Source organism: Mustelus asterias, chromosome 6 (assembly GCF_964213995.1).
Source record: "Mustelus asterias chromosome 6, sMusAst1.hap1.1, whole genome shotgun sequence".
In the NCBI taxonomy this organism is placed as follows: Eukaryota; Metazoa; Chordata; class Chondrichthyes; order Carcharhiniformes; family Triakidae; genus Mustelus; species Mustelus asterias.
The window spans coordinates 146,557,829-146,577,403 of NC_135806.1; the positions used below are offsets into that span (position 1 = coordinate 146,557,829).

Consider the following 19,575-nt stretch of genomic DNA (forward strand, 5'->3'; position numbering starts at 1 on the left):
TTAGGTTGAGAAAACAAGGTTCAGATGGCTCAATGGAGGGTTACAAGTTAGCAAGAAATGAGCTGAAAAAGGGGCTTAGGAGAGTGATGGATGTGAGTGTGAGGGAACACTTTGGATCCAGTGATCATAATGCCATTAGTTTCAACCTGATCGTGGATAAGGATAGATCTGGTCCTCGGGTTGAAGTTCTGAACTGGAAAAAGGCCAAATTTGATGAAATGAGAAGGGATCTGGGAAGTGTGGATTGGCACAGGCTGTTCTCTGGTAAGGATGTAAATGGAAAGTGGGAGGCCTTCAAAGGAGAAATTTTGAGAGTGCAGAGTTTGTATGTTCCTGCCAGGATTAAAGGCAAAGTAAATAGGAATAAGGAACCTTGGTTCTCGAGGGAGATTGTAACACTGATTAAGAGGAAGAGAGAGTTGTATGAAATGTACAGGCAGCAAGGAACACATCAGATGCTCGAGGAGTATAAAAAGTGCAAGAAGCTACTTAAGAAGGAAATCAGGAGGGCTAAAAGAAGACATGAGGTTGCTTTGGCAGACAGAGTGAAGGAAAATCCAAAGAGCTTCTATAGGTATGTTAGGAGCAAAAGGATAGTGAGGGATAAATTTGGTCCTCTTGAAGACCAGAGTGATACACTGTGTATGGAACCAAAAGAGATGGTGGAGATACTAAATGGTTTTTTTGCATCCGTATTTACTGAGAAAACGGGCATGGAGTCTACGGAAATAGGGCAAACTGGTAGGGAGGCCATGGAACCTTTACAGATGAAAGGGGAGGAGGTGCTCGCTGTCTTGAGGCAAATCAGAGTGGATAAATCCCCAGGACCGGACAGAGTATTCCCACGGACCTTGAGGGAAGCTAGTGTTGAACTTGCAGGGGCTCTGGCAGACATATTTAAAATGTCAGTATTAACGGGGGAGGTGCCGGATGATTGGAGGGTGGCTCATGTTGTTCCGTTGTTTAAAAAAGGTTCCAAAAGAAATCCGGGAAATTATTGGCCAGTAAGTTTGACGTCGGTGGTGGGCAAGTTATTGGAAGGTGTGATAAGGGATAAGATCTACAAATATTTGGATAGACAGGGACTTATTAGGGAGAGTCAACATGGCTTTGTGCGTGGTAGGTCATGTTTGACCAATCTATTAGAGTTTTTCGAGGAGGTTACCAGGAAAGTGGATGAAGGGGGATGTTGTCTACCTGGATTTCAGCAAGGCCTTTGACAAGGTCCCTCATGGGAGGTTAGTTAGGAAGGTTCAGTCGCTGGGTATACATGGGGAGGTAGTAAATTGGATAAGACACTGGCTCAATGGAAGAAGCCAGAGAGTGGTTGTGGAGGATTGCTTCTCTGAGTGGAGGCCCGTGACTAGTGGTGTGCCGCAGGGATCGGTGTTGGGTCCATTGTTGTTTGTCATCTATATCAATGATCTGGATGATAATGTGGTAAATTGGATCAGCAAGTTTGCTGATGATACAAAGATTGGAGGTGTAGTGGACAGTGAGGAAGGTTTTCAAAGCTTGCAGAGGGATTTGGACCAACTAGAAAAATGGGCTGAAAAATGGCAAATGGAATTTAATGCAGACAAGTGTGAGATATTGCACTTTGGAAGGACAAACCAAAAAAGAACGTACAGGGTAAATGGGAGGACTCTGAAGAGTGCAGTTGAACAGAGGGATCTAGGAATACAGGTACAGAGTTCCCTAAAAGTGGCGTCACAGGTGGATAGGGTCGTAAAGAGTGCCTTTGGTACATTGGCCTTTATAAATCGGAGTATCGAGTATAAAAGTTGGAGTGTTATGGTAAGGTTATATAAGGCATTGGTGAGGCCGAATTTGGAGTATTGTGTACAGTTTTGGTCACCTAGTTACAGGAAGGATGTAAATAAGATTGAAAGAGTGCAGAGAAGGTTCACAAGGATGTTGCCGGGACTTGAGAAGCTGAGTTACAGAGAGAGATTGAATCGGTTGGGATTTTATTCCCTGGAGCGTAGAAGATTGAGGGGAGATTTGATAGAGGTGTATAAGATTTTGATGGGTATAGATAGAGTGAATGCAAGCAGGCTTTTTCCGCTGAGGCTAGGGGAGAAAAACACCAGAGGGCATGGGTTAAGGGTGAAAGGAGAAAAGTTTAAAGGGAATATTAGGGGGGGCTTCTTCACGCAGAGAGTGGTGGGAGTGTGGAATGAGCTGCCGGATAAAGTGGTAAATGCGGGGTCACTTTTAACATTTAAGAAAAACTTGGACGGGTTCATGGATGAGAGGGGTGTGGAGGGATATGGTCCAAGTGCACGTCAGTGGGACGAGGCATAAAATGGTTCGGCACAGACAAGAAGGGCCAAAAGGCCTGTTTCTGAGCTGTAATTTTCTATGGTTCTATGGAGAGCTAGGAGGGGGCATGAGAAGTCCTTGGCGGTTCGGATCAAGGAAAACCCCAAGGCTTTTTACTCTGATGTGAGGAATAAAAGAATGACCAGGGTAAGGCTGGGGCCGGTCAAGGGCGGCAGTGGGAATTTGTGCATGGAGTCAGAAGAGATAGGAGAGGTGATGAATGAATACTTTTCTTCGGTGTTCACCAAGGAGAGGGGCCATGTTTTTAAGGAAAAGAGGGTGTCACAGGCTGATAGGCTGGAGGAAATAGATGTTCGGAGGGAAGATGTACTAGCAATTTTGAATAAACTGAAAGTTGATAAGTCCCCTGGGCCTGATGAAATATACCCTAGGATTCTTTGGGAGGCAAGGGATGAGATTGCAGAGCCTTTGGCATTGATCTTTGGGTCCTCACTGTCCACGGGGATGGTGCCAGAGGACTGGAGAGTGGCCAATGTGGTTCCTCTGTTTAAGAAAGGGAATAGAAATGACCCTGGTAATTATAGGCGGGTTAGTCTTACTTCGGTGGTCGGTAAGTGGATGGAAAAGGTCCTCAGGGATAGGATTTACTACCATTTAGAAAGATGCAGCTTAATCCGGGATAGTAAGCACGGATTTGTGAAGGGCAAGTCGTGCCTCACAAATTTGATAGAATTTTTTGAGGAGGTAACTAAGTGTGTTGATGAAGGTAGTGCAGTTGATGTCATATACATGGATTTTAGTAAGGCGTTTGATAAAGTCCCCCATGGTCGGCTTATGATGAAAGTAAGGAGGTGTGGGATAGAGGGAAGTTTGGCCGATTGGAAAGGTAACTGGCTATCTAACAGAAGACAGAGGGTGGTGGTGGATGGAAAATGTTCGGACTGGAAACCGGTTACCAGCGGAGTGCCACAGGGATCAGTGCTTGGTCCTCTGCTACTTGTCATTTTTATTAATGACTTAGAGGAGGGGGCTGAAGGGTGGATCAGTAAATTTGCTGATGACACCAAGATTGGTGGAGTAGTGGATGAGGTGGAGGGCTGTTGTAGGCTGCAAAGAGATATAGATCGGATGCAGAGCTGGGCTGAAAAATGGCAAATGGAGTTTAACCCTGACAAATGCGAGGTGATTCATTTTGGTAGGACTAATTTAAATGTGGATTACAGGGTCAAAGGTAGGGTTCTGAAGAATGTGGAGGAACAGAGAGATCTTGGGGTTCATATCCATAGATCTCTGAAGGTTGCCACTCAAGTGGAAAGAGCCGTGAAGAAGGCCTATAGTGTGGTGGCGTTCATTAACAGGGGGTTTGAGTTTAAGAGCTGTGGGGTCATGCTGCAACTGTACAGGACCTTGGTGAGACCACATTTGGAATATTGTGTGCAGTTCTGGTCACCTCACTATAAGAAGGATGTGAAGACACTGGAAAGAATGCAAAGGAGATTTACCAGGATGCTGCCTGGTTTGGAGGGTAGGTCTTATGAGGAAAGGTTGAGTGAACTTGGGCTTTTCTCTTTGGAGCGGAGGAGGTTGAGAGGAGACTTGATAGAGGTTTATAAGATGATGAGGGGGATAGAGAGAGTGAACGTTCAAAGACTATTTCCTCAGGTGAATGGAGCGGTAAGTAGGGGGCATAACTATAGGGTTCATGGTCGGAGAAATAGGAAGGATGTCCGAGGTAGGTTTTTTACTCAGCGAGTGGTTGGGGTGTGGAATGGACTGCCTGCAGGGATAGTGGAGTCAGAAACTTTAGGAACATTTAAGAAGCTATTGGATAGGCACATGGAGCACTTCGGGATGACAGGGAGGAAATAGCTTGATCTGGGTTTCAGACAAAGCTCGGCACAACATCGTGGGCCGAAGGGCCTGTTCTGTGCTATACTGTTCTATGTTCTAACCACTCTCTGCGTAAAGAACCTACCTCCGATATCCTTCCTATATCTCCCACCATGAACCCTATAGTTATGCCCCCTTGTAATAGCTCCATCCACCCGAGGAAATAGTCTTTGAACGTTCACTCTATCTATCCCCTTCATCATTTTATAAACCTCTATTAAGTCTCCCCTCAGCCTCCTCCGCTCCAGAGAGAACAGCCCGAGCTCCCTCAACCTTTCCTCATAAGACCTGCCCTCCAAACCAGGCAGCATCCTGGTAAATCTCCTCTGCACTCTTTCCAGCGCTTCCACTCCTTCTTATAGTGAGGTGACCAGAACTGCACACAATATTCCAAATGTGGTCTCACCAAGGTCCTGTACAGTTGCAGCATAACCCCACGGCTCTTAAGCTCCAACCCCCTGTTAATAAAAGCTAACACACTATAGGCCTTCTTCACAACTCTATCCACTTGAGTGGCAACCTTTAGAGATCTGTGGATATGGACCCCAAGATCTCTCTGTTCCTCCACAGTCTTCAGAACCCTACCTTTGACCCTGTAATCCACATTTAAATTAGTCCTACCAAAATGAATCACCTCACATTTATCAGGGTTAAACTCCATTTGTCATTTTTCAGCCCAGCTTTGCATCCTATCTATGTCTCTTTGCAGCCTACAACAGTCCTCCACCTCATCCACTACTCCACCAATCTTGGTGTCATCAGCAAATTTACTGATCCACCCTTCAGCCCCCTCCTCTAAGTCATTAATAAAAATCACAAAGAGCAGAGGACCAAGCACTGATCCCTGTGGCACTCCGCTGGCAACCTGCCTCCAATCCGAAAATTTTCCATCCACCACCACCCTGTGTCTTCGATCAGATAGCCAGTTACCTATCCAATCGGCCAACTTCCCCTCTATCCCACACCTCCTTACTTTCATCATAAGCTGACCATGGGGGAGGGACCTGATCAAACGCCTCACTAAAATCCATGTACATGACATCAACTGCCCTACCTTCATCAACACACTTAGTTACCTCCTCATAAAATTCTATCAAATTTGTGAGGCACGACTTGCCCTTCACGAATCCGTGCTGACTATCCCGGATTAATCTGCATCTTTCTAAATGGTTGTAAATCCCATCCCGAAGGACCTTTTCCATCAATTTACCAACCACCGAAGTAAGACTAACCGGACTATAATTACCAGGGTCATTTCTAATCCATTTCTTAAACAGAGGAACAACATTTGCCACTCTCCAGTCCTCTGGCACCATCCCCGTGGAAAGTGAGGACCCAAAGATCAAAGCTAAAGGCTCTGCAATCTCATCCCTTGCCTCCCAAAGAATCCAAGGATATATTTCATCAGGCCCAGGGGACTTATCGACCTTCAGTTTATTCAAAATTGCCAGGACATCCTCCCTCCGAACATCTATTTCCTCCAGCCTATTAGCCTGTGACACCTTCTCTTCCTCAAAAACATGGCTCCTCTCCTTGGTGAACACTGAAGAAAAGTATTCATTCATCACCTTGCCTATCTCTACTGACTCCATACACAAGTTCCCACGACTGTCCTTGACCGGCCCTAACCTCACCCTGGTCATTCTTTTATTCCTCACATAAGAGTAAAAAGTCTTGGGTTTTCCTTGATCCGACCCGCCAAGGACTTCTCATGTCCCCTCCTAGCTCTCCTAAGCCCCTTTTTCAGCTCGTTCCTTGCTAACTTGTAACCCTCAATCGAGCCATCTGAACCTTGTTTCCTCATCCCTACATAAGTTTCCCTCTTCCTTTTCACAAGACATTCCACCTCTTTCGTGAACCATGGTTCCCTCACTTGGCCATTTCCTCCCTGCCTGACAGGGACATACCTATCAAGGACACCCAGTATTTGTTCCTTGAAAAAGTTCCACTTTTCATTAGTTCCTTTCCCCGACAGTTTCTGTTCCCAACTTATGCCCCCTAATTCTTGCCTAATCGCATCATAATTACCTCTCCCCAATTGTAAACCTTGCCCTACCGTACAGCCCTATCCCTCTCCATTGCAATAACAAAAGACACCGAATTGTGGTCACTATCTCCAAAGAGCTCTCCCACAACCAAATCGAACACTTGCCCCGGTTCATTTCCCAGTACCAAATCCAATCTGGCCTCACCTCTTGTCGGCCTATCCACAATATTGTGTCAGGAAACCCTCCTGCACACACTGCACAAAAACTGCCCCATCCGAACTATTTGACCTACAAAGGTTCCAATCAATATTTGGAAAGTAAAAGTCCCCCATGACAACTACCCTGTGACCCCCACACATATCCATAATCTGCTTAGCAATTTCTTCCTCCACATTTCTATTACTATTTGGGGGCCTGTAGTAAACTCCTAACAACGTGACCACTCCTTTCCTATTTCTAACCTCAGCCCATATTACCTCAGTGTGCAGATCCCCCTCCAAGTGTCTTTCCGCAGCCGTTAAACTATCCTTGATTAACAATGCCACTCCTCCACCTCTTTTACCAGCTTCCCTACACTTACTGAATCATCTATACCCCGGAACGTCCAACAACCATTCCTGTCCTTGTTCTACCCACATCTCCATAATGGCCACAACATCGTAGTCCCAAGTACCAACCTACGCCCCAAGTTCATCTACCTTGTTCCGGATGCTCCTTGCATTGAAGTAGACACACTTCAACCCACCTACCTGTCTACCGGTACCCACCCTTGACCCTGATACCTTCCGCAATACCTCACCACCCTCAACACTGACTTCTGGACTCCAACTCCTTTTCCCACTCCCCTGACAAATTAGTTTAAACCCCGCTGAAGAGCCGTATCAAATTTCCCTCCCAGGATATTGGTGCCCCTCTGGTTCAGGTGCACCCCGTCCTGTTTGTACAGGTCCCACCTTCCCCAGAATCAGTTCCAATTATCCACGTATCTGAAACCCTCCCTCCTACACCATCCCTGCAACCACATGTTTAACTGCACTCGCTCCCTGTTGCTCAACTCGCTATCACGTGGCACCGGCAACGTACCAGAGATGACCACATGTTTTGTCTTGGCTCTCAGCTTCCAGCCCAGCTCCTGAAATGCCTGTTTTAAATCCCCATCCCTTCTCTTACCTATGTCGTTGGTACCAATGTGTATCACGACTTGTGACTGTTTCCCCTCCCCTTTAAGAATTGGGAAAACACAGTCCGAGACGTCACGGACCTTGGCATCCGGTAGGCAACATACCATCCGTGAGTCTGTTTTGCTGCCACAGAAGCTCCTATCTATCCCTCTAACTAACGAGTCCCCAATAACTATTGCCCTCCCGCTCTCCCCCTTACCCTCCCGAGCCACAGAGACGGACACAGTGCTGGAGATCCTCTCACTGCGGCTCACCACCGGTATGCCGTCCCCCTCAACCGTATCCAAAGCGGAATACTTGTTGCTAAGGGGAACGACCACAGGGGATCCCTGCACCGACTGCTTCTTCCCAGCCCCTCTCACCGTCACCCATCTGTTTTCATTCCTCGGAGTAACTGTATCCCTAAAGCTTCTGTCTATGGCCACCTCTGCGTCCCTAATGATCCTAAGTTCATCCAACTCCAGCTCCAGTTCCCTAACACGGTTGTGGAGGAGCTGCAGATGGGTGCACTTCCCACAGGTGTAATCAGCAGGGACACTGACGTCGTCCCTCACCTCAAACATAGTGCAAGAGGAACATTGCACTGCCTGCACACCCATCCCCTCTAGATATCTTGCCAGGTAGTTCCTAGGTTTTGCCTTGCAGCTCTTTTTAAACAAAGGCACAACATTAGCCACACTCTAATCTTCAGGCATTTCGCCTGTGACTATCGATTATTCAAATATCTCGGCTAGGGTACCTGCAATTTCCTCCCTCGCCTCCCACAATGTCCTGGGATACACTTCATCAGGTCCCGGGGATTCATCTACCTTGATGCGCTTGAAGACTTCCAGCACCACCTCCTCTGTAATATGTACACTCCTCAAGACATCACTATTTATTTCCCCAAGTTCCCTAACATCCATGCTTTTCACAACAGTAAATACTGATGAGAATTATTCATTTACAATCTCACCCACCTCTTTTGGATCTATCTGCACATAGATGACCTTGTTGATCCTCAAGAAGCCCTACTCTCTCCCTAGTTACTCTTTTGCCCTGTACAAAGAACAAAGAGCAAAGAAAATGACAGCACAGGAACAGGCCCTTCGGCCCTCCAAGCCTGCACCGACCATGCTGCCCGACTTAACTAAAATCCCCTACCCTTCCGGGGACCATATCCCTTTATTCTGATCTTATTCATGTACTTGCCAAGACGCCCCTTAAAAGTCACGACCGTATCCGCTTCCACTGTCTCCCCTGGCAACGAGTTCCAGGCACCCACTACTCTCTGTGTAGAAAATCTGCCTTGTACATCTCCTTGAAACTTTGCCCTTCGCACCTTCAACCTATATCCCCATGTAACTGACTCATCCACCCTGGGACAAAGCTTCTGAGTATCCACTCTGTCCATGCCTCTCATAATCTTGTAGACTTCTACCAGGTCTCCCCTCAACTTCCATCGCTCCAGTGAGAACAAACCAAGTTTCTCCAACCTCTCCTCATAGTTAATGCCCTCCATACCAGGCAACATCCTGGTAAATCTTTTCTGTACCCTGTCCAAAGCCTCCACATCCTTCTGGTAGTGTGGCGACTAGAATTGAACACTATATTCCAAGTGAGGCCTAACTAAGGTTCGATGAAGCTGCAACATGACTTGCCAATTTGTAAACTCAATGCCCCGGCCGATGAAGGCAAGCATGCCATATGCCTTCTTGACTACCTTCTCCACCTGCATTGCCACTTTCAGTGACCTGTGTACCTGTACACCCAGATCCCTTTGCCTATCAATACTCCTAAGGGTTCTGCCATTTACTGTACATTTCCTATCTGTAATAGACCTTCCAAAATGCATTACCTTACATTTGTCTGGATTAAACTACATCTGCCATCTCTCCGCCCAAGTCTCCAACTGATCGTAAGGCAGATCGTGCATTACGAGCCTGGTGGAGTTCTTCGAAAATGTGACTAAGCACATTGACGAAGGGAAAGCGGTAGATGTGGTTTATATGGATTTTAGCAAGGCGTTCGATGAGGTCCCCCATGCAAGGCTTCTAGAAAAAGGGAGAGGGCATGGGATCCAAGGAGCTGCTGCCCTGTGGATCCAGAACTGGCTTGCCCAAAGGAGGCAGAGAATGCGTATAGATGGGTCTTTTTCTAAATGGAGGTCGGTCACCAGTGGTGTGCCCCAGGGATCTGTTCTGGGACCCTTGCTGTTTGTCATTTTCATAAATGACCTGGATGAGGAAGTGGAGGGATGGGTTGGTCAGTTTGCCGACGACACGAAGGTTGGTGGGGTTGTGGATACTCTGGAGGGATGTCAGAAGTTACAGAGGGACATAGATAGGATGCAAGACTGGGCGGAGAAGTGGCAGATGGACTTCAACACAGGTAAATGCGTAGTGGTCCATTTTGGCAGGTCAAATGGGATGAACGAGTACAATATTAAGGGAAAGACTCTTAGTACGGTAGAGGATCAGAAGGACCTTGGGGTCCGGGTCCATAGGACTCTAAAATCGGCCCCGCAGGTGGAGGAGGTGGTTAAGAAGGCGTATGGTGTGCTGGCCTTTATCAATCGAGGGATTGAGTTTTGGGGATAATGATGCAGCTATATAAGACCCTCGTCAGACCCCACTTGGAGTACTGTGCTCAGTTCTGGTCGCCTCATTACAGGAAGGATGTGGAAAAGATTGAAAGGGTGCAGAGGAGATTTACAAGGATGTCGCCTGGATTGAGTGGCATGCCTGATGAGGATAGGCTGAGGGAGCTCGGTCTTTACTCCTTGGAGAGACGTAGGATGAGAGGAGACCTAATAGAGGTATATAAGATGTTGAGAGGCATAGATCGGGTGGACTCTCAGAGGCTTTTTCCCAGGGTGGAAATGGCTGCTATGAGTGGACACAGGTTTAAGGTGCTGGGAGGTAGGTACAGGGGAGATGTTAGGGGGAAGTTTTTCACACAGAGGGTGGTGGGCGAGTGGAATCGGCTGCCGTCAGTGGTGGTGGAGGCAAACTCAATAGGGTGTTTTAAGAGACTCCTGGATGAGTACATGGGACTTAATAGGATGGAGGGTTATAGGTAGGCCTAAAAGGTAGGGATATATTCGGCACAACTTGTGGGGCCAAAGGGCCTGTTTTGTGCTGTACATGTTTGTGCTGTGGCGTTCTATGTACAGCACAAAACAGGCCCTTCGGCCCACAAGTTGCGCCGATCATATCCCCACCTCTAGGCCTATCTATAGCCCTCAATCCCATTAAATCCCATGTACTCATCCAGAAGTCTCTTAAAAGACCCCAACGAGTTTGCCTCCACCACCACCGACGTCAGCCGATTCCACTCACCCACCACCCTCTGAGTGAAAAACTTACCCCTGACATCTCCTCTGTACCTACCCCCCAGCACCTTAAACCTGTGTCCTCTCGTAGCAACCATTTCAGCCCTTGGAAATAGCCTCTGAGAGTCTACCCTATCCAGACCTCTCAACATCTTGTAAACCTCTATCAGGTCACCTCTCATCCTTCGTCTCTCCAGGGAGAAGAGACCAAGCTCCCTCAACCTATCCTCATAAGGCATGCCCCCCAATCCAGGCAACATCCTTGTAAATCTCCTCTGCACCCTTTCAATGGCTTCAACATCTTTCCTGTAATGAGGTGACCAGAACTGCGCGCAGTACTCCAAGTGGGGTCTAACCAGGGTCCTATAAAGCTGCAGCAGTATCTCCCGACTCCTAAACTCAATCCCTCGATTAATGAAGGCCAGTACGCCGTACGCCTTCTTGACCGCATCCTCCACCTGCGAGGCCGATTTTAGAGTCCTATGGACCCGGACCCCAAGGTCCTTCTGATCCTCTACCGTACTAAGTGTCTTTCCCTTAATATTGTACTCGTTCATCCCATTTGACCTGCCAAAATGGACCACTACGCATTTATCTGGGTTGAAGTCCATCTGCCACTTCTCCGACCAGTCTTGCATCCTATCTATGCCCCTCTGTAACTTCTGACATCCCTCCAGACTATCCACAACCCCACCAACCTTCATGTCGTCGCCAAACTTACCAACCCATCCCTCCACTTCCTCATCCAGGTCATTTATGAAAATGACAAACAGCAAGGGTCCCAGAACAGATCCCTGGGGCACACCGACCTCCAATTAGAAAAAGGGGTGACCGATCCCTGGGGTGACCGACCTCCAATTAGAAAAAGACCCATCTATACGCACTCTCTGCCTCCTTTGGGCAAGCCAGTTCTGGACCCACAGGGCAGCAGCCCTTTGGATTCCATGCCCTCTCACCTTTTCGAGAAGTCTTGCATGGGGGACCTTGTCGAACGCCTTGCTAAAATCCATATAAACCACATCTACCGCTTTCCCTTCGTCAATGTGTTTAGTCACATTTTCGAAGAACTCCACCAGGCTCGTAAGGCACGATCTGCCTTTGACAAAGCCATGCTGAGTATTCTTGAGCATACTAAACCTCTCGAAATGCTCATAAATCTTGTCCCTCAGGATCTTCTCCATCAGCTTACCAACCACTGGGGTTAGACTCACCGGTCGGTAATTTCCTGGGCTATCCCTATTCCCCTTCTTGAAAATAGGAACCACATCCGCAATCCACCAATCCTCCGGCACCTCTCCTGTCTCCATCGACGGCGCAAAGATCATCGCCAGAGGCTCTGCAATCTCTTCCCTCGCCTCCCACAGTAACCTGGGGTACATCCCATCTGGACCCGGCGACTTATCTATCTTGATGCCATTCAAAGATTCCAGCACAACCTCTTTCTTAAAGTCCACATACTCAATCTTTTCAGTCCACCGCAAGCCCACAGTACATCCACCTATGTCCTTCTCCTCTGTGAAAACCGAGGCAAAATACTCATTAAGCACCTCTGCCATTTCTACTGGTTCCATACAGATTTTCCCGCCTTCACCTTTTATAGGCCCTATTCCTTCATAGGATGGAGTGTTATCAGTAGGCCTAAAACGTAGGGATATGTTCGGCACAACTTGTGGGGCCGAAGGGCCTGTTTTGTGCTGTAGTTTTCTATGTTTCTATCCTGCTGTATCCTCTGATGGTCCTCATCGCTATCGGCAAATCCACCAACCTTTGTGTTGTCCGCACACTTACTAATGAATCCAGTTACATTTTCCTCCAAAACATTTATATATATTACAAACAGCAAAGATCCCAGCACTGATCCCTGAGGGACATCACTTGTCACAGCCCTCCATTCAGAAATGCACCCTTCCACTGCTATCCTCTGTCTTCTTTGACCGAGTAAGAAGTCTCACAACACCAGGTTAAAGTCCAACAGGTTTATTTGGTAGCCAACGCCAGCATCTCCACTTCTTTGACCGAGCCAGTTTTGTATCCACCTGACCAGCTTACCTCTGATCCCATGCGACTTCATCTTCTGCACCAGTCTGTCATGAGGGACCTTGTCAAAAGCCTTACTGAAGGCCTTTACGTATTTGTAGAAGCTCTTTGGATTCTCCTTTGCCTTATCTGCTAAAGCAATCACGTGTCCCCTTTTTGCCCTCTTGATTTCTCTCTTAACTCTACTCCTGCACCCCCAATACTCTTCAAGGGATTCACTTGATCCCAGCTGCCTATGCGTGTCACGTGTCTCCTTCTTGTTCTTGACCAGGGCCTCAATATCCCGAGTCATCCAGGGTTAACTAACAGAAAGCAAAGAGTGGGGGTAAATGGGTGTTTTTCTGGTTGGCGATCAGTGACCAGTGGTGTGCCTCAGGGATCAGTGTTGGGACCGCAATTGTTTACGATTTACATCGATGATTTGGGGTTGGGGGCCAAGTGTAGTCTGTCAAAATTCGCAGATGACACGAAGTGTGCAGAGGACGCTGAAAGTCTGCAAAGGGATATAGATAATCTAAGTGAGTGGGCGTGGGTCTGGCAGATGGAGGACAATGTTGGTAAATGTGAGGTCATCCATTTTGGTAGGAATAACAGCAAAATTGACTATTATTTAAATGGTAAAAAATTGCAGCATGCTGCTGTGCAGACGGACCTTGGTGTCTTTGTGCAGGAATCTCAAGGAGTTGGTTTGCAGGTGCAGCAGGTAATTAAGAAGGCAAATGGAATTTTGTCCTTCATTGCCAGAGGGATGGAGTTTAAAAACAGCGAGATTATGTTGCAGCTGTATAAGGTGCTGGTGAGGCCACACCTGGAGTAGTGTGTACAGTTTTGGTCTCCTTACTTGAGAAAGGATATACTGGCACTGGAGGGGGTGCAGAGGAGATTCACTAGGTTAATTCCAGAGTTGAACGGGTTGGCTTATGAGGAGAGACTGAGTAGACTGGGGCTATACTCATTGGAATTCAGAAGAATGAGGGGAGATCTTATAGAAGCATATACATTTATGAAGGGAATAGATAAGATAGAAGCAGTGAAGTTGTTTCCACTGGTGAGTGAAACTAGAACTAGGGGGCATAGCCTCAAAATAAGGGGAAGCAGATTTAGGACTGAGTTGAGGAGGAATTTCTTCACCCAAAGGGTTGTGAATCTGTGCGAAGATGGTTTCGCACACGAGGACGGCCTAAACTGGGATGTTGGCTTTATGTCACACTATCAGTAACCCCCACAGTTTGCCTCCTGGACTTGCAGAATCTCACTGGCAGTCCTGTCTGGAGACAATACACATCTCTTTAACCTGTGCTTAATGCTCCGTCCACTCACATTGTCTGTATCTTTCAGACCTGGTTGGCTGTCGAGATTCGCATTCTAATCAGTATTCCGTAACTTGATTTTGTGTCTCTGTGCCCTGTTTGAGAGCAGATTCCTACTCCATCTGACGAAGGAGCAGCACTCCGAAAGCTAATGGCATTTACTACCAAATAAACCTGTTGGACTTTAACCTGGTGTTGTTAAAACTCTTATAGTGCAACTGACCAGAGCATGAAACATAAATAAAAATATGCAACACAGAGCAAATCCAGAGCTTAAACAACTATAAAAATCAAAGCAAAATGTTCTATATCTGAATGCATGAAGCACTTGCAACCAGATAGATCAATTGATAGCAGAGTTTGCCAAATTTAAGTATGATGTATTAGCTCTTACAGAAATGTGACTGCACGATGACCTGGACTGGATACTCAACATTTCAGCGTGTACAATGTTCCAGAAGAACAGGTCAATGGGGACAGGAGGTGGGGTAGCACGGTTAATCAAGGAAGGTTTCAGAGCAGCACTGCGTGGTGTTAGAAAATCTGTGGATAGTGAGGTAGATTCAGTTTGAGTTAAAATCATGAACAGCAGGAGAAGGAAGACAAGAGCGGGAGGACCCCCAAAACGTGACCTCTCAAAAAGCCAGAGCATAAATGGGGAAATATCAAGGGCATGTTCACACTGAACTGCAATTATCAGGGGAGATTTTAATCTGCATATTGATTGGACAAACCTGAAGGAGCCTGATGAAGGAGCGGCACTCCGAAAGCTTGTGCTACCAAATAAACCTGTTGGACTTTAACCTGGTGTTGTTTGTGAGACTATTTACTGTGTTCACCATGGAAGACACTGCAAATATCCCTACGTTATCAGATGGGTTGACTTAAAATAACATGGTAGAACTTACAATAATCCCCATCATGAGGGATAGGTTATTAGAGAAACTCAAGGGGCTAAAGGTGGACAAGTTACCAGGACCCGATGAACTGCATGCAAGGGATTTAATGGAAGTGGCTGCAGAGATAGTTGACCCATTGGCTGAAATTTTTGTAACTCACTAAATTCCGGAATGGTACCAGAAGATTGGAAAAGAGCCAATGTGACACCTTGTTCAACAAGGGAGAAAGGCAGGAGGGAGGTAACTATAGGTCAGTTAGTTTAACATCTATTATTGACAAGATGCTGGAGTCAATAATCAAACAGGAAATAGCCAATCATTTTGGAAAGCCGAATATAATCAAACCTGGTCAACATGGTTTTATGAAAGGTAAATCATGTTTGACAAATTTGCTCAAATTCTTTGAGGATGTAACAGGGAGAACAGATAGAGGGGAACCTGTGGATGTAGTGAATTAACATTCCCAAAAGACAGTTGACAAGGTGCCCCATAAGAAGCTGGTGCATAAAGTAAAAGCCCATGGAATTGGAACAAGTGTGTTAGCATGGATTGAAAATTGGCCGACAGATAGAAAAGAGAGAGTTGGAATAAATGGGTCCTTTTAAGGGTGGAAAGATGTAACTAGTGCAGTGCCGAGTGATCAGTTCTTGGCTCGTTTCGGAACAGAATATAAGATTTCCAAATTTGCCGATGATATGAAGCAAGGTGGAAGGGCATGCTGTGATGAGGATAGTGAGATTCTGCAACAGGATAGAATCATAGAATTTCACAGTGTACAAGGAGGTCATTCGGCCCATCGAATCTGAACCGACCATCGACCCACCCAGGTCACATCCCCATGCATTTCCCTAGCTAGTCCCCCTGAAACTAAGGGGCAATTTACCATGGTCAATCAACCTAACCTGCACATCTTAGGACTGTGGGTGGAAACCGGAGCATCCGGAGGAAATGGAGGGCTGTGACAAGTGGCGTTCCTTAGGGATCAGTGCTGGGACCTTTTCTGTTTGTAATATATATATATATATAAATGATTTGGAGGAAAATGCAACTGGTTTGATTACTAAGTTTGCGGACGACACAAAGGTGGGTGGATTAGCGGATAGCGATGAGGACCATTAGAGGATACAGCAGGATATTGATCGGTTGGTGAGTTGGGCGGAGAGATGGCAGATGGAATTTAATCCGGACAAATGTGAGGTAATGCATTTTGGAAGGTCTAATACAGATAGGAAATATACAGTAAATGGCAGAACCCTTCTGAGTATTGATAGGCAGAGAGATCTGGGTGTACAGGTACACAGGTCACTGAAAGTGGCAATGCAGGTGGAGAAGGTAGTCAAGAAGGCATACGGCATGCTTGCTTTCATTGGTTGGGGCATTGAGTTTAAAAATTGGCAAGTCATGTTGCAGCTTTCTAGAACCTTAGTTAGGCTGCACTTGGAATATAGTGTTCAATTCTGGTTGTCGCACTACCAGAAGGATGTGGAGGCTTTGGAGAGGGTACAGAAAAGATTTACCAGGATGCTGCCTGGTATGGAGGTCATTAGCTATGAGGAAAGGTTGGAAAAACTTGGTTTGTTCTCACTGGAATGACGGAGGTTGAGGGGCGACCTGATAGAAGCCTACAAGATTATGAGGGGCATGGACAGAGTGGATCGTCAGACGCTTTTTCCCAGGGTGGTCGAGTCAATTACTAGGGGGCATACGTTTAAGATGTGAGAGGCAAGGTTTAAAGGAGATGTACGAGGCAGGTTTTTTACAAAGAGGGCGGTGGGTGCCTGGAACGCATTGCTGGGGGAGGTAGTGGAAGCGGATACGGTCGTGAGATATAAGGGGCGTCTTGACAATTACATGAATAGGATGGGAATAGAGGGATATTAGAACATAGAACAGTACAGCACAGAACAGGCCCTTCGGCCCACGATGTTGTGCCGAGCTTTACCTGAAACCAAGATCAAGCTATCCCACTCCCTATCATCCTGGTGTGCTCCATGTGCCTATCCAATAACCGCTTAAATGTTCCTAAAGTGTCTGACTCCACTATCACTGCAGGCAGTCCATTCCACACCCCAACCACTCTCTGCGTAAAGAACCTACCTCTGATATCCTTCCTGTATCTCTCACCACGAACCCTATAGTTATGCCCCCTTGTAATAGCTCCATCCACCCGAGGAAATAGTCTTTGAACGTTCACTCTATCTATCCCCTTCATCATTTTATACACCTCTATTAAGTCTCCCCTCAGCCTCCTCCGCTCCAGAGAGAACAGCCCTAGCTCCCTCAACCTTTCCTCATATGACCTACCCTCCAAACCAGGCAGCATCCTGGTAAGTCTCCTCTGCACTCTTTCCAGCGCTTCCACATCCTTCTTATAGTGAGGTGACCAGAACTGCACACAATATTCCAAATGTGGTCTCACCAAGGTCCTGTACAGTTGCAGCATAACCCCACGGCTCTTAAACTCCAACCCCCTGTTAATAAAAGCTAACACACTATAGGCCTTCTTCACAGCTCTATCCACTTGACTGGCAACCTTTAGAGATCTGTGGATATGGACCCCAAGATCTCTCTGTTCCTCCACAGTCTTCAGAACCCTACCTTTGACCCTGTAATCCACATTTAAATTTGTCCTACCAAAATGAATCACCTCACATTTATCAGGGTTAAACTCCATTTGCCATTTTTCAGCCCAGCTTTGCATCCTATCTATGTCTCTTTGCAGCCTACAACAGCCCTCCACCTCATCCACTACTCCACCAATCTTGGTGTCATCAGCAAATTTACTGATCCACCCTTCAGCCCCCTCCTCTAAGTCATTAATAAAAATCACAAAGAGCAGAGGACCAAGCACTGATCCCTGCGGCACACCGCTAGCAACCTGCCTCCAATCCGAAAATTTTCCATCGACCACCACCCTCTGTCTTCGGTCAGACAGCCAGTTACCTATCCAATCAGCCAACTTTCCCTCTATCCCACACCTCCTCACTTTCATCATAAGCCGACCATGGGGGACCTTATCAAACGCCTTACTAAAATCCATGTATATGACATCAACTGCCCTACCTTCATCAACACACTTAGTTACCTCCTCAAAAAATTCTATCAAATTTGTGAGGCACGACTTGCCCTTCACGAATCCGTGCTGACTATCTCGGATTAATCCGCATCTTTCTAAATGGTCGTAAATCCCATCCCTAAGGACCCTTTCCATCAATTTACCAACCACCGAAGTAAGACTAACCGGTCTATAATTACCAGGGTCATTTCTATTCCCTTTCTTAAACAGAGGAACAACATTCGCCATTCTCCAGTCCTCTGGCACCATCCCCGTGGACAGCGAGGACCCAAAGATCAACGCCAAAGGCTCTGCAATCTCATCCCTTGCCTCCCACAGAATCCTAGGATACATTTCATCAGGCCCAGGGGACTTATCGACCTTCAGTTTATTCAAAACTGCCAAGACATCCTCCCTCCGAACATCTATTTCCTCCAGCCTATTAGCCTGTAACACCTTCTCTTCCTCAAAATCATAGCCCCTCTCCTTGGTGAACACTGAAGAAAAGTATTCATTCATCACCTCGCCTATCTCTACTGACTCCATACACAAGTTCCCACTACTGTCCTTGACCGGCCCTAACCTCACCCTGGTCATTCTTTTATTCCTCACATAAGAGTAAAAAGCCTTGGGGTTTTCCTTGATCCGACCCGCCAAGGACTTCTCGTGTCCCCTCTTGCTCTCCTAAGCCCCTTTTTCAGCTCATTCCTTGCTAACTTGTAACCCTCAATCGAGCCATCTGAACCTTGTTTCCTCATCCCTACATAAGCTTCCCTCTTCCTTTTCACAAGACATTCCACCTCTTTCGTGAACCATGGTTCCCTCACTCGGCCATTTCCTCCCTGCCTGACAGGAACATACCTATCAAGGACATCCAGTATTTGTTCCTTGAAAAAGTTCCACTTTTCATTAGTTCCTTTCTCTGACAGTTTCTGTTCCCAACTTATGCCCCCTAATTCTTGCCTAATCGCATCATAATTACCCCTCCCCCAATTGTAAACCTTGCCCTGCCGTACGGCCCTATCCCTCTCCATTGCAATAACAAAAGACACCGAATTGTGGTCACTATCTCCAAATTGCTCTCCCACAACCAAATCTAACACTTGGCCCCCGGATATGGTCCCCGGAAGGATAGGGCGTTTTAATTCAGTCGGGCAGCATGGTTGATGCAGGATTGGAGGGCTAAAGGGCCTGTTCCTATGCTGTAATTTTCTTTGTTCTTTGAAACCCAGGCAGACACACAGCGAGAACGTGCAAAGTCCACACAGTGACCCAACCCGGGAATAGAACCTGGGTCCCTGGTGTTGAGAGGCAGCAGTGCTAACCACTGTGCCACCGAGCCACCTCGAATAAAAATTAGTCAAACATGATTTCCCTTTGATGAAGCCATGCTGACTCTGCTTGATTGGATTATGATTTTCAAAATGTTTCTTTTTATTAATTTGTGAGACATGGGTGTCGCTGGCTGGCCAGCATTTATTGCCCATCCCGAGTTGCCCTTGGAGGGCAGTTGAGAGTCACCCACATTGCTGTGGCTCTGGAGTCACATGTAGGCCAGACCAGTTAAGGACGGCAGATTTCCTTCCCTAAAGGATATTAGTGAACCAGATGGGTTT

At 46.8% G+C, this 19,575-nt stretch overlaps 1 protein-coding gene across 1 annotated transcript in view; it reads right to left on the bottom strand.

Annotated features, from left to right (window-relative positions):
• Window positions 1-19,575, bottom strand: part of nup155 (nucleoporin 155) — a 425,601-nt gene that overhangs the window by 199,720 nt on the left and 206,306 nt on the right. The window lies entirely within an intron of this gene.